Source organism: Eurosta solidaginis, chromosome X (assembly GCF_040869045.1).
Source record: "Eurosta solidaginis isolate ZX-2024a chromosome X, ASM4086904v1, whole genome shotgun sequence".
Classification (NCBI taxonomy): Eukaryota; Metazoa; Arthropoda; class Insecta; order Diptera; family Tephritidae; genus Eurosta; species Eurosta solidaginis.
Genome location: NC_090324.1, coordinates 20376554 through 20390886, shown reverse-complemented (window position 1 = coordinate 20390886; position 14333 = coordinate 20376554). Strand labels below are relative to the sequence as shown.

At 42.7% G+C, this 14333-nt stretch overlaps 1 protein-coding gene across 6 annotated transcripts in view; it reads right to left on the bottom strand.

Moving 5' to 3' along the window:
• Positions 1-14333, bottom strand: part of unc-13 — a 4182017-nt gene that overhangs the window by 3822728 nt on the left and 344956 nt on the right. The gene's annotated exons all lie outside the window — the stretch shown is intronic.

Sequence of the window (14333 nt, the reverse complement as noted above, 5' to 3'; positions counted from 1 at the left end):
AATGTTGACATAATTTACTTATATACTGTAAAGTTATTAAATTTTTTGTTAAAATTTTACTTTAAAAAAAATTTTTTTTTAAAGTGGGCGTGGTCCTTCTCCGAATTTGCTAATTTTTATTAAGCGTACATATAGTAATAGGAGTAACGTTTCTGCCAAATTTCATCATGATATCTTCAACGACTGCTAAATTACAGCTTGAAAAAATTTTAAATTACCTTCTTTTAAAAGTGGGCGGTGCCACGCCCATTGTCCAAAATTTTACTAATTTTCTATTCTGCGTCACAAGATCAACTCATCTACCAAGTTTCGTTGCTTTATCTGTCTTTTGTAATGAATTATCGCACTTTTTTGGTTTTTCGAAATTTTCGATATCGAAAAAGTGGGTGTGGTCATAGTCCGATATCGTTCATTTTAAATAGCGATCTGAGATGAGTGCTCAGAAACCTACATACCAAATTTCATCAAGATACCTCAAAATTTACTCAAGTTATCGTGTTAACGGACGGACGGACATGGCTCAATCAAATTTTTTTTCGATCCTGATTATTTTGATATATGGAAGTCTATACCTATCTCGATTCCTTTATATATTCAATTCGATTCAAACTTAATATACTCTGTGAGCTCTGCTCAACTGAGTATAAAAAGAGGTTAAATTCAGAATGCAAAAAGCACACGAAATGGCAAAAAACTTGATAATTAAAAATAAAATACAAACCAAAATGTTTTATGATAGAACGGCACGACCATTAGCTATTAAAATAAAGTTCTTTTACAAAAAGAATCACGCCACAAACACGAAAATATATACCAAGGTCCTTTTGCTGTAATTAAAATTAATGACCGTAATGTTATAATTTTTGATGAAATAACAAAAAAAGAAAAGACTGTACACAAAAATAGAATAAACAAATTAAATTAATATATTCAGTAATATTAAATCATTATGTACATAAAAGTATAGCTACACTGGTATGGGTATTAAAGCACTCACCTGTAGTCCAGTGGTTTTGCCAATAATGAGATTGGTGCTGCGAGATGGATATTTCTGTGGTGTGGCGTGGAATGCGTCCTTCCTTATAATTTTGCAAAGCGTAGTAGTTGAGTGAAAGCTCCGATGAAAAAATGCCTCAAGGAGACCCGGTATATTTGTCTGCGATCTTCAGCCGAATGTAAAGTAATACGTTGGGCGTAATAATTTGCGAACAGATTAGACGATGCTGTCCTGTGTTAAGTGGGTTGGTGTTGGATCTAAAAGACACACTTTGGGCTAATACTCCGTCACGGATGCACCGGCTCCGCTTGAGCTAAAAACTCCTTGCATCGATTTTCGACGATATACACTCTTCCACAGTTCACTAACAAGTAGTTCTACTCAATGTTATTTTATTTTATATTTTTATTAATGAATTTGTAGTTAATTTCGTCAACGCACTGCTTTGATGCTTCACTACACAAAATTGAAATTATTTTCCGGCTTCACAACGCTTATTACGATTTCTGCGTTTACTCAACTAAAATGATAAGCGCCGTACAAATTTCCTTTTGACACAGAAGAAATCACGAAATTGGAACTGGCGAACTTTTTCTATTGCGGAGCAAACTCTCGAAAAGTAGAACTATTTTGGCAGAAAAATTACCACAATAATAATAGAAATTTATATTTATTAGTTATGTAACTTTTTTGTAGAGCATAAAAGAAATGACCAGCAAATTTTGTAAGACTTTTATGATAATAAGAAAAATATGTATGTTGCCAAAAAGGTGGTGGTTTTCTGGCAGATGGCGATCATGCCAGATCGCCATCCTGTACTTGCGGCGAATTCGATTTGGTGGATTTTGCGCGGTGGAGGCTGCCACACGGCCATGAGGATTCCCAATAGGGAATTTAAAGGTAAATACAATGCATTGATTCTAGGGATACTTCAATATAAAAATACAATTCAATGATCGAATACAATACAAGATACGGGTTATATATAAATTCATAGAGATACGTATAAAAAAGGAGGGAGATGGGACGGGTGACAGCCTACGCCTCGTAAACATCCTGGCCCGCCTAGGCGTACTAAGCGCCTAACGTATGTTGCAGCTCGGTCAACGCCCTAACTGCTTCTTTAATGAGGATTTTGCCCACTTTGCTTTTGTACGTTGAGGTTTGTAGGCCGGTAGCGGTGCATCTTTTAGTGCGATTGGGCACGGTCGGTACGCGTTGGTTGCGGCGAAAGCTGGAAGTTCTTGCAGCGGTTGGTGGCTGGACGTTCCCACTGCTGCGATGGCGTGGCCTGTGGCGGCGCGATGAATGGCGTTGGCGCCTTGGTGGCTGCTCTACATTCGGGGTTTGGCGGATCCCGGTGTCTCGGTGCAACAACGTGTGGTGAGGGAGTTCACAGACGTGGCAGCGCTCGCTGGATGAACATGCGCGTGTGGCGTGTGACAGTGCCAAGCAGTTTGTGCAATAATTGTGTGCCCGTGCAACCAAGGCGCGTTGTTGGGGCTGCATGGCACCGAACACGGAGCACATTGATGGTGCATGGGGTCGCATGCATAAACGGCATCGTCGGTAGTCGGGCAGGACTTCGGCACGTTGTTGGCGAGCTGTGGGCACTGTCACCTGTGATGCTAGCGAGCGGCGTGTTGGAGGGACTGGAGGGCGTTGGCGATCCATCTGAGGAAGATAGGATAAGATAAATTTTTATTCACTCGTGAGGTTGGGAGTGAGTGTTGGTAGGGGTTATGGTTGTTTCTGTTGATTTTACGATAGCACAGGGAGTTAGACTGTATTATGTTCTGGGGATGCTACTGAGCCTTGAGGGCCTGAGTCAGGCTCAGAGGGCGGTAGAAAGCACAATTTTGGGATGGGCTTGGTGAGTACGCCATTCTGGGTGCGTACGTCGACTACTCGGATATGGACGTCTCTTCCTAGAGGGGTGTCTTCCACGCGTCCTAGACGCCATTCGGTAGAGGGTAGGTTGTCTTCTTTGATGACGACTATATCGCCGATTTTAGGGGAAGGTTGAGCGATTTGCCATCGATAACGCTTGTGTAACTCCATGAGATAGTCATTCTTCCAGCGCTTGCTGAATTGGTGATGTAAAACTTTCAACCGTTCCCAACGGTTGATCAAAGAGAGGTGTTCATAGTTCGGTTCGGGGATGGCGAGAAGAGGTGCGCCTCGGAGAAAGTGGCCAGGTGTGAGGGCGGTGAGATCCGCTGGGTCCTGGGAAAGCGGGGAGATAGGATGAGAACTGAGTACGGCCTCTATGCGAATTAATAACGTTGAGAATTCTTCAAATGTGAAGCTGTGTGTTCCGGCGACCCTTCTAAGATGGGTTTTAAAGCTTTTGACGGCAGATTCCCATAATCCGCCTATGTGGGGTGCTCCGGGGGTATAAATTTCCATTCGATGCCTTGTGGCGCGTATTTTGGACAATATCTGTCGAGACTTCGTTGAGGAAGGTGATGAACTCTACTTCGGTTGCTCGCTTAGCACCAATGTATGTTGTGCCGTTATCGCTCATAATTTGTTTCGGGTACCCTCGAGGCCCTACAAACTGGGCGAAGGCAGCGAGAAAAGCCTTACTGGTGAGATCCGAACACAATTCCAGGTGGATCGCCTTGGTGGTGAAGAAAACGAAAACGGCCACATAACCTTTTCCGAGGGTTGGAGATCGGAGCATCGAAGCTTTGATTTGAAACGGGCCGGCGAAGTCTACGCCAGTAGTAGTGAAGGGGGCGCGAAAGTGAATCGTTCGGGGGGTAAAGCTGCCATTATTATTTGGGACGGCGTTTGTCGCTTATGGATGGTGCAGACTTTACATTGGAAAATACATTTTTTCAGCTGAGGTTTGAGTCGGGGGTATAGAATTCCTACCTCATAGCTTGTTGCAGGAGGCGGACTTCCGCATGGAGGAAGCTCTCGTGCAGAAACCTTATATAAAGGGTAATAAATCTAGCCTTTTCGGGGAGAATGATGGGATGACACTCATTGTAGGTCATGTCGGCGTTTACTAATCTTCCGTTGGCTCGGAGAATCCCGTTTGTATCCAGGAAGGGGTCAAGTGCCAGTAGGAAACTTCGCTTTCCGATTGGTTTTGAATTTTCGAAGGAGGCTCTTTTGGAAGCGAAGAATCTCCACTGAGTCAAGTTCAGCAGACGGATTTTCGCCCGCATGACGTCGGCGTAAGAGAGGGCGGGATCGTTAGGGGTACGATTGCTTCCTACAGCATTTCTAGGCCGAGTTACAAATTTCAACACGTACGCTGTTACGCATAGGGCGCGGGGATAGGCGGAGAACCGTTCTAAGAAGTCTTATTACTCTTCCGCTGCATGCAATAATTCGACTCGGCGAAGTTCGGGGGGTACAATATTTCTGGCCGTTGGTGTTGGCCAGGTCTCGGGGGGTCGGGAAAGCCATTCTGGACCATTCCACCATAGCGATGAGTTAGCGAGATCGTCGGGGCTGCATCCTCTGGTTCCAAGATCCGCGGGATTGTCTTTGCTTCGCACAGGTACATTTCCAACGAGGTCTATAATCTGCGCTGTTTGGTTAGAGACACATGTTTTCCACGAGTGGGGTGGCTTTTCCAACCAGGCTAGCACGATTTCCGAATCGGACCACATGATTAATTTTTTTTGACTTAGGCCGAGATGGGGTTGGATTACTGCGACTATATTTGCTAATAAGAGCGCTCCACATAGCTCCAGGCGTGGCAAACGAATAGTTTTGAGAGGAGCCACTTTGCCTTTGGACATCCTGGCTGCAGTGGATGGCGGATTTGAGTCGACAGTATACGAAAATGTATCCGTTAGGGCGTTCCACTGGATGCCCAGGGTCTTGGCGGTGCTAGTCTTTTCGAACTCGAGAAAGTTTGTTTCCAGCAGATCAGTTTTTGATATTTTTTGGAGGATGACGGGATGGTTTGCCGTGATCTTTTTTAGGGAAAGCCGGCTGAATTGAGGGCGTCTATAGTCTCTGTTAGGGATTGCTCGGCTGATTGGAGATCATGTCTGCCAGATTAAATATCTTCAACATACGTCTCGGATTTTAGTATTGGGGCTGCGCGTGGATGGGAATCGGCTACATCTTTTGACAGCTCGTGTAGGGTGCGAATAGCCAGGAAAGGCGCGCAGTTAACCCCAAAGGTGACCGTTTTTAACTTTTAGTCCTTTATTGGACTGTGTTCGGGGGTTCGGAATATTATCCGTTGATAGTATCGGTCATCGGGGTGCAAGAGAATTTGGCGGTAAATTTTCTCGACGTCGCCATTAAACACATATTTATATGTTCGCCATTTCAGCAACATAAGTCGGAGATCGGGTTGGAGGGTTGGTCCGGTACATTAAACATCGTTAAGGGAGTGACCGGAACCTGACTTTTTAGAGGCGTTGAATACAACTCTGACTTTTGTTTTCTTCTTGTCTGGCCTTACGACTGCATGGTGAGGGAGATAGAATGAGCAGTATTTACCCAGGGATTCTATTTCATTGGGACTGCATTCTTCCATGTGGCCTAGGGACGGATATTCTTCGAGTACCTGGTCGTATTGCTGCTTGAGATTGCCCTTTTTTGAGAGAGTACGTTCCATGCCGTGGAACTGTCGTAGGGCTGCAGTACGGGATTGACATAGGTCGATATCGTTCGGGAATGTTGATTTAAATGGGAGCCGGACCATGTATCGACCGTCATCCATGCGAGTGGTGGTGCTTTGATAAACTTCTTTGCACATTTTATCTTCTGGGGTTTCCGCTCGCGTTCTGGGTATTTCTTCGATTTCCCAGAATTGTCTTAGCTGTTCATTCAGCTGGACATTCGTCACTTCCCACGCTTGAGAGGAGTGTGATCCGACCTTTTCGGGGGTTTGGCCACTTATTATCCAGCCAAATATTGTTTTTTGTGCTAGCAGTGTGGGCGAGATCTTTTCTATGCCATTTAGCATGATTTGAGGAATGAGATCGCTGCCTAACACCAGATCGATTTGGGAGGGATTCTGAGAATTCTGGTCTGCTAGCTTGAGGTGTGACCATTTACGCATTTGGTCGTTATTTAGCCTGAGTGTTGGAAGTTACCTAGTAAGCCGAGGTAGCACTATTGCCTGGGCCTTTATTTTCACCTTGTGGTCATTTGAGACTAGGGTCAGTGAGCATAACTTGTTGGAGGTTTGTACTACTCCGCCTTCCATGCCCGATATTTCAAATAGGGAGTGGGTTTATGGGAGGCCTAGCTTCATTTGAGCTTTTGATGAGATGAAGCCACGCTCTGACCCTTGATCCAATAAGGCTCTGAGCCTGAAGCAGTCCCCTCGGTGTTCTATGGACACTATCGCTGTGGGGAGAATTTTGCTATCATTTTCTGTATGCAAAGATTGGATGCGGGCAACGTTTGAGGTGGTGGGAAGTTCCTTGTGGGGATCTGGGTTGGAAACGTCCTGACTAGTTGCTACTTGAGCTGTTGTTTTCCGATGGTCATTGGTTTTATGAGATACTCCGGCGTCGTGGAGGGTGGAGTTGTGGCGACCTTGGCAGTAGAGGCACGTTCTTGTGCTTGTGCAATCTTTTAAGAGGTGGGTTTGGGACAGGCAGTTTTCGCACATATTGTTTTGTCTCAAGAATTTTTTCCGTTCAGGTATTGCCAGCTTTTTATAATGCAAGCAGCTTTGTAGCGTGTGGGAGGCCTGCTTGCACATTCTGCAGGCGTAGATCTTTTGATGCTCGGCCACATGAGCATTTGTGCGATTTTGGGTATAGTTGCTGTTCTGCGGGGGGTTGCGGCTTTGGTTTTGGGTTTGAGCCTGCCTGAACTGGGTATTGTTCTGACTTGGGGAAGGTCTTAAGAAGTTGGTGGAGGGTGGGTTATATCGGGGTTTGCTTGTCGCCATTGATCCACCCTTTCCAATATCTCGTAGCGAGTAGTCAGAAACTGTTCCATTTGGGACCAGTTCGGTAGGTCTCGTCTGGAGCTTAATGATTGTTCCCAAAGCGCAACAGTATTTTCTGGGAGCTTGGACGTTACTAAATAAATTAAAATGGGATCCCAACTCTCTGTCGAGATTTGTTGGGTTGCTAATATCTGGAGGCAGTTGTTTACAGAGGATTGCAATCTTTGGATTTCATCGCTGTTTTCCGATTGAATCGCTTTTAGATTCATGAGAATTCGTATTTGATTGTCGACCAGGACTCTTTTGTTTTCGTATCGGGATTTCAGGGCTTACCACGCCAGAGCAAAGTTGTCATCACTAAGTGGGAATTGCTTTATTATCTGGCCGGCTTTTCCTTGGGTTTTGTACCTGAGATGGTACAATTTTTGGGCGCTTGAGAGTTTTGGGTGATTGATATAGACCGCTGTTAACATGTCACGGAAGGACGGCCATTGATCATAACTCCCGTAAAAGACTTCGGTGTCACAGGCGGGTACTTTGAGATACATCCCGAAGCTTTCTTGGGGAGTGGTGGTTGTAACGGGGACGGGATTGCTTAGTACCCTTAGCTGGAGCTGATCGCCTATTCTTGCCTTTGTGTCCGTATACGCTATAAGGCAGGCGCGGTATTTGCTGAAAGCTGAGGCCTTAAAGTCGTCGGGAAGGTCGTTGTCATCTGACTCTACGACGGCGGCATATGCGCTCTGTAGCCTTTCCCAGAACACATCGATATTTTTGTCTTTTATTTTTAGGGATGCCTCGGTGTTATTTTGGATGTCGGTTGTACCGAACCGAGCGCAGTAATCCGAAAAGATATCCGTTTCGGATATAAATTTACTTTCGACCACGCTAGCCATTCTGAAGAGGGACTTGCTTAATTTTATTTTAGCTAATTATTTTGGAGATTGCCGAGTGTTTATTTCTACGGGAAAACCAAAGGGATAAGTTTTCCTATTGGTCGAGAGTGTAGTAGATTAGACGATGCTGTCCTGTGTTAAGTGGGTTGGTGGTGGATCTAAAAGACAAACTTTGGGCTAATACTCCGTCACGGATGCACGGGCTCCGCTTGAGCTAAATACTCCTTGCACCGATTTTCGACGATATACACTCTTCCACAGTTCACTAACAAGTAGTTCTACTCAATGTTATTTTATTTTATATTTTTATTAATGAATTTGTAGTTAATTTCGTCAACGCACTCCTTTGGTGCTTCACTACACAAAATTTAAATTATTTTCCGGCTTCACAACGCTTATTACGATTTCTTCGTTTACTCAACTAAAATGATAAGCGCCGTACAAATTTCCTTTTGGCACGGAAGAAATCACGTAATTGGAACTGGCGAACTTTTTCTATTGCGGAGCAAATTCTCGAAAAGTAGAACTTTTTTGGCAGAAAAATTACCACAATAATAATAGAAATTTATATTTATTAGTTATGTAACTTTTTTGTAGAGCATAAAAGAAATGACCAGCAAATTTTGTAAGACTTTTATGATAATAAGAAAAATATGTATGTTGCCAAAAAGGTGGTGGTTTTCTGACAGATGGCGATCATGCCAGATCGCCATCCTGTACTTGCGGCGAATTCGATTTGGTGGATTTTGCGCGGTGGAGGCTGTCACACGGCCATGAGGATTCCCAATAGGGAATTTAAAGGTAAATACAATGCATTGATTCTAGGGGTACTTCAATATAAAAATACAATTCAATGATCGAATACAATACAAGATACGGTTATATATAAATTCATAGAGATACGTATAAAAAAAGGAGGGAGATGGGACGGGTGACAGCCTATGCCGCGTAAACAAGTACTTTTTACAAACAGCCAAAAAGGCAGAACAACATTTTTCTTTAAACTAAGTTAAAATACAACTCCATTTAACATAAAATAAATTAAAAAAAATAAATGTAAGGCGCGATAACCTCCGAAGAGATCTAAGGCCGAGCTTCTCTTCCAATTTGCGTCGTACTCCTCTTGATTTTCCCTACAAATTGGCCGGACGGGACCTAACTCCGAACGGCATCTGCAAGGCAGATGAGTTTTCACTGAGAGTTCTTCATGGCAGAAATACACCCGGAGCGCTTGCCAAACACTGCCGAGGGGCAACCCCGCTTAGAAAAAATTTCTTCTAATTGAAAAACCTTATTTATAAAATTTTTATGTTGCTTTGTCCGGGGTTCGAACCCAGGGCATACGGTGTTGTAGGCGGAGCACGCTACCATCACACCACGGCGGCCGACATTTAACATAGTCGTGTTTAAAAAAAACAAAAACAAAAAACTATTTTCTAATATATATATATATATATATATTTTCTAATATAAACTTAAAAAAAACTGTATTCTATTACTAAAACCATAACTTTTATACAAAAATGTAAAATTGTTCCGAACAAACGAATGTCAAAAAGGAAGTGCACGCAAATATATTCGGTTATTCGAACGAATTAAGTATATAGAATGCAAAAGAAGAATATGGCAAAAATGATAAATTTGCCAACTTCTTTTTTTTCTAAAGGAAGGGGGATATAAGGACAAAATAAGCCCTCATAACAAATAATAGAATGTAGTCTATGTGCGTGGGGCTGAAGTTTCATTTGACAGCGCGAGCAGGTGGCAAAGCGCATGTCAAATGTAACTGCGGCCCACGTCACGCAATTTAAAAGAGGATACTTTTAACTTCGAACGTGTTTTCTCCTTTAATTGTTCGAATAAAGAGATTCTATTATAAAAAGTGAACCCAAAGGGTGTCTTTAGTTTAAATGGTAGTGTGGCGCAGCGACCGCCAACTAAATCGTTATTTCCGATTACTAGAATCGCTACGACGTGGAGGGGGCGCCCTACTAAGCACCAGCAATATTCAGGAGGTATCAAAAGGTGTCACTTTAAATACAATAACGGAAATCGTGGGACAACTTACATATACATAATTGAACATCATCCGCATAGACGGGAATATCACAGTAATTTATTTAATTGTCTGGTCAACGCTCTAGATTGATGAGGAATGTGATGACTAGTACCTAGGACTTACCTAATTATTTTCTAGCTTTTAGTTATTATTTAATCTAAGTATTGTTTTCAATAAAACCTTTTAACTTAAAACAATTTTTTTTTATTATTTTATTTTCAAGTTTTTATTCTTAATTGCTTATTATTTCTCATTCTATTTAGTTCATTTAGTGACTCTTTATTACAAGGACTCTTTCGTAACAATTTATTAAAATCCAAGTCCTCAATATATAATCCTTCCAAAGACTTTACTCGACTCAGCGCCACGTATGCTGGTCCCTCCTCGAACTCCAAAGTATTTTTAGTCACTTCTACCGATGAGCCTAATCGGAGCACAAATATGATTTTTTTCAATATCTCGATACCTGCGCCATATAGCGGCGATTTTTTTTTCTTGGGTCGCTTTGTATTCATGTATGTATTATGTGTTCCAAATATGAGCCAAATCGGACCACAAATACGATTTTTTGAATATATCGATCCTTGCGCCACCTAGCGGCGATTTATCCACAGGTCGCTTTCTATTCCTGTATATAATATGTGTTCTAATTATGAACCTAATCGGAGAACAAATACGATTTTTTTGAATATCCCTGCGCCATCTAGCGGCGACTTTTTTCATAGGTCGCTTTCTATTCTTGTATGTATTATATGTTCCAAATATGAGCCAAATCGGGCCACAAACACGATTTTTTAAATATCTCGATCCTTGCGCCACCTAGCGGTGATTTTTTTCACAGGTCGCTTTCTATTCCTGTATGTATTATGTGTTCCAAATATGAGCCAAATTGGACAACAAATACGATTTTTGGAATATTTCGATCCACCGCTTATCGGAGTTTTTTTCTTATTATTGCATTGTCATCGGGTTCTGAGCTATATTCCAAGTTTGAAACTTGTAGATTACTTAAAATTTAATTACAAAATTCGTGCCGGCCAGCCTGTCAAGTCAAGCTAAATAAAACCGTTTAAAAACGGGTAGGTGGAAAATGTGAAGGTATAGAGACAACGAAAACATAAATAAGTGAAATATCAAAATCTAAAAAGTAGTATAATAAGATAGTAAATAAAATCAATGAATGTTTTGAGAGCGGGATACTCTTTCTTATTCTGTATAATATATGTATGTAAGTAATTTATTTTACTGTTGCGCTCGTAACAATATTCACGTCGGCTCTGGTACATGCTAGTTGCGGCTCTTCATTGAGTTTAAGTCTCTTACAGAGAGAACCAACGTTAAGAGTTATTTTCTCCGGAGCTGAGAGGCATACGACATGACTTCGCGTGTCATCTTGGACAAACTCTCGTGCACATATACACTGCCACAGCCGGACTGGTTGAGCATTGAGCGGAAATGCAGAAATCTTTCAGACGATTCCCGAAGAAGAGTGGAACAACTAGAACGGCGTTACGGAAGCGTACACAGGAAACAGATCTACCAAATAGAATTGCAAAACAGCTACCAAAAAAGCTAGTGAGACTTTGCAGAAGTTTGCGTTGGATGTCGAAAGGCTGGCATATTTGGCGAATGTGGACGCACCCGGACGGATACGAGATGTCAAAACGAAGCGAGAGAACTACGCAAACCCAAAACCTTCCTTCGAAGAAAAGGTATCACATGCTTTGACTCAGGAAAATGCATCACTTTTGAGTAAACCTGCATAAAAGCTCATTGTGTGGAAATAGAAAGGCCAGACTGGGAAGACTAAATTTTGAAAGCACTGAAGTTATCGCAGCAGAAGTGTCGGAGTTATCAAATGTTTCAAGTGCAGAAACCCAGGTCACATTGCACGTCATTGCAGTATCAGCCCTAGTATTTTCATTTTGGCTGGCCGTAAACGCACAACTGAACTCCAAGTGCACTCAATCGTTAAACTAAAGCGAGTCAGCCGCAGGAGGCGACGGCTGGCTCGCGCAAGTGAATGCCCCATAATCGCTATCTCGCAAACAGGAAGAGAGTGGATCAACCTTACCCAAGGGCATGTGGGTGCAAAGGGATGATTACTGACTGTAAATACGGGTGCATCACCCCATCGTTCGATCGGAGTTAGTCAACAAGAAGATAAGAACAGTGCATCGAAGAGGATTGCGTACAGCCACTGCAGCGGACACCAAGGTAATGGAAGAAGCAGCATGTAAAGTCGAAATTGGGAACGTCACGGTACCTCACAATTTTATAGTGGCAGATATTTTTGGTGAAATCATAATTGAAGTGGACTTCTTCCATCGACCAAGACATCAAGATCGCCATGCAAAGCAAGACGATGCACTTTAAGGACATGGAAGCGTCACTTAAATTCGGCTACGAGAAAGGCTACAGCAGTAAACGAGTGCTGGTGGAAGAGAGTCAGCAAATACCACCAAAATCGGAGGCAAAGCTTGATGGAGATTGTGGAACAAACAAATTGTGGGTTGTCGAGGCAGCAAACAAATCAACACCGAATGTACTTGTAGGAAAAACTCTGGCTATGACTAACAAGATGGACGTATTCTGGTAAGAGTAGTCAACGAGTTCGTGTCATCATTCAAACTTACCAAAGGCGCTATAAAGAAGATGCCAAGAGGCTGAAATAGTTATTAACAGTGAACAACTTCAGAAAAATGTTTCAACTTGAAAAACTGATCTTTCAAATGACATTACAGCATGGACGTAGGGGCTAGAGGAAAACTATCAGAGTAAGGCAAAACAACTGCTCCTATAGTACGCAAATATATTTCACCAGGATGGTTCCAAACAAGGCCGAAATAACATTGTGAGGCTTTAAATTGACTCTGGAGATGCGAGGCCCATCCGTCAAGCTCCTCATAGTTTTCCACTGGCCAAGTTGAGAGTCAAGCCATACAAGAAATGAGCGACAGCGGCGTCATCGAAACATCAGCTAGTCCGTGGAGTTCACCGGTAGTACTTGTGAAAAATAAGGATGAAAAACTGATGTTTTGCGTAGACTACCGGAAGTTGAACGACGTCACGAAAGAGGATAGCACCCACTGCCAAGAATTGACGACACTCTGGACTCGCTATCTTGTACGAAATGGGTTTCCACACTGGACTTAAAAAGTTGCTACTGGCGAGTGGAGGTGAAGGAGAAGGACAAGGAGAAAACAGCCCTCCCTGTCGGAGATGGTCTTTGGCAGTTTACAGTAATGCCCTTTGGACTATGTAGTGCTCCACCTAGGACTACATTGGAAAACATGCTTGGTGTACCTAGATCGTATTGAGAAAGAACTTTGAAGAACATCTTAAGAACTTAAAAGAGGTTTTCCAAAGAAAGCTGGTGCTGGTCTGAAACTAAGTTCCAAAAAGTGTTCACTGTTTAAAAAGAAAGCAAGTTATTTGGGCCATAAAGTAACGACGGAGGACATCTGCACTGCGAACGAAAAGACAGAAGTTGTAAAGGACTGGCCAAGACCAGAGAATTGGCATGAACTGTGAAGTACGTATTACGTAAATGCACGTATTATCGCAAATTTGTACCAAACTTTGCCAGCGTAGCCCATAGCCTCCACGAACTCACAAAGAAAAATTAAGCCTTTTAATAGAAGAAAGAGCAAGAAGTGACTTTCCCAACATTGAAAGAACGTTTGTGCAATGCCCCAATGTTGGCATATCCGATTCCAGGAGAAACTAGATACAGATGCGAGTGGATATGCTATAGGAGGGGTCTTGTCCCAACTGGTTTATGGACAGGAAAAGTTAGTTGCCTACAACAGCCCATCAATAGAGTACCATAGAGCCCATCAGTAGAGTACACTAAACCTTTTCACAAGTACCTCTACTGGCAACAATTCCCCGTCAGGACAGATCACGCAGCGTTGAAATGGCTCCTACAGTTCCATAATCCAGAAGGTCAATTCGCACGGTGGATCGAGCGGCTACAAAGCTATGATTTTTCCATTGAATATCGGAAAGGTAGTACCCATGGGAATGCTGGTGCAAGGGCATGAAGACTATGTAATTTGGAATACAAACACAGTTAAAAAGCTGAGGCTATAAATAAGACATTATATGTCCCTCTAATGACAATAACGTGTACGGATGAATGGGACATTGAACAACTAAGGAAGTGTCGCCTAGAAGATACAGATTTGTCACATGTTATGCAAGGGCTCGAACGAAATGAGCGAACAAATAGAGAGGAGATGTCGGCATAGAGTCCTATTGCTAAGTCCTATTGGCATTTACAGTTGATATCTGGTTGTCTGCATCTAATATGGGAGAGTGAGGATGGTCAACGTATGAAAGAACTGATAGCTGCTCCAAGGAAAAGGATTCCTGGCGTTCTAAGTGAGCTAGATAACGGCCCAAGTGGAGGTCGTCTTGGAATCACGAAGAGGCTCGAAAAAATTAAGCAGAGATTCTATTGGGTTGGTTGGCGTCAGTCGGTCACTGAGTGGA